Consider the following 1,865-nt stretch of genomic DNA (forward strand, 5'->3'; position numbering starts at 1 on the left):
CAAGGGCCCAGTAAGAATTCCAGAAGCTTTATAAAGGTACATACCCCTCCACTGTGGACAGCACAGCCTCAATCCAGAGCCCCAGGGGCATGCATTATGATCCTTGCTCTGGCAAGTGCCACAGCTCCATATGACATCTTGTCCCACCCCCTCCGCTGTCAGCCATTCTGGCATTTCAACTTCACTTAGCCCAGGCCATAACTTTCTCCATGCTTCTAAGAGCTGTCCCAGTATTGGGGTCACATTATCTCCTGGAGCATTTGCCAGGGTGTTAAATCTTGTATTTCAGGAGAGCTCCCCATCTTTGTGGTCTGGCCATGGGTCAAACACCCTGAGAATTCAGCCCCACATGTCTTCTCCCAGCTGGGTCATGCAGCTCTTCTGGGGGAGTTATAGCCTGATGACTAGGAGAGAAGACAGGTACAGGTTTTATGGGAAGTGATGCAGTCTTGCAGAGAGATGTCTGCATTGTCTCCAAGCAAGATGATAACAAGTGCTTCTTTCTTTTCATTTTTTTTTCTTTTTTAGCATCCTGTATTTAGCATAGCCACAGAAGTATTGTCTTCATGCTGTCACACGCAGACAAAAACACAGATAATGCACTATATCCATATTTTGCCCAAGTGTATTTGTTTTGAGGCTCATTTATATATTTTCATATGGCACAGACCATCATTTAAATAATGGACATTTTCAATGTCAACTCCTTTGTTGACTTTCTCAATATCTTCTGCAGACATCTTCATGACTACAACACACAGAGCATGCTGTTTTCCTTCTGCCATGATTGCAACGATCCTATCGACTGCTCCAGGAGAAGAGTTAAGCCTGGACACATGATATTTACTCCGCTGAGTACATATTTGATGGCTCCTTTATCAACCTGCTGGTGCAACAGAATAAAAGGATATTTGTGAAGTAAACTTAGGGTTGGATAAAAAGGCCCTTCTCTTTGTCTAAAAAATAGTAACTTTCCATTCACTGTAAGGATTTCTATATGTTCATGGCACCGCATATTTTGACAGGCTCTTTCTTAGGCATTATATGATTAAGCCATAGTTCCACACCTAGAAATTACTCTATCACTTGGTTCTTAATACACTTAATAATTGAGGTTTTCAAATGGATGCAGTTAGACACATTTTCTTTTTCATCAAATTTCTTGAACATGTTCCAGGGTGAAGGGGGAGATGATAGGGAAGAGACTGGAATGGAAAAAATTGAATTAGCAAGAGTCCGGCAGCTTCCCTGACCCCGGAAAGCCCTCAGTGACAGTCAGAACTTTTGTCGTCATCTGGAAAAGGAGACAGCCAGCCGCACTTTAGGGCTCTAACGAAAACGGACTACTTCTGCTCCTCCGAATCTGGCGCCCATTTTACCTGCTTATTTGGGGCTACCAATTTCCCTCCCACTGGTAGCTGAAAAGGCGGGAGTTGGGAAGAAAGAAGAGCTAGAACAATTGTTCTAGTTGTAGAAAGAGAATGGAGAGACAGCACTTGTTTTTAATAGGGATGGGGTGGGCCATTTCTGCAGGCTCCAAGGAGTCTGGTTGAAAGTTTGGGGGCATCCACCCAAAGCCCCCAAAACCAAGTTTTAGGGTCTCTCTCTCTCTCTCACACACACACACACACACACAAACACATACACACCGCACAGCCTAACAGATCTACTGTGGGTAGCTGACTAACCTTACCAAGAGCTTGGCCACTCTAATTAGTCCTGGGTCTGGGTCTCAGCTTTCTTGCTACACAAAGCATCTCTGTTTGCTTCAGTGGCAACCAGCAACTACTATCCCATGACCTGTGAGAGTGTTAATGCTTAGACTGCCAGCTGTATCTTGTATGGGTATATAGGTGCATGTACAG

At 44.2% G+C, this 1,865-nt stretch overlaps 1 pseudogene; it reads right to left on the bottom strand.

The window, feature by feature from the left end:
* Positions 1-641: 641 nt before the first annotated feature.
* LOC114196492 (malignant T-cell-amplified sequence 1-like) lies at positions 642-1,170 on the bottom strand (annotated as a pseudogene).
* Positions 1,171-1,865: the final 695 nt, after the last annotated feature.

Source organism: Eumetopias jubatus, unplaced genomic scaffold (assembly GCF_037043125.1).
Source record: "Eumetopias jubatus isolate StellerSeaLion01/CBP00866 unplaced genomic scaffold, mEumJub1_p1.0 scaffold_1, whole genome shotgun sequence".
Classification (NCBI taxonomy): Eukaryota; Metazoa; Chordata; class Mammalia; order Carnivora; family Otariidae; genus Eumetopias; species Eumetopias jubatus.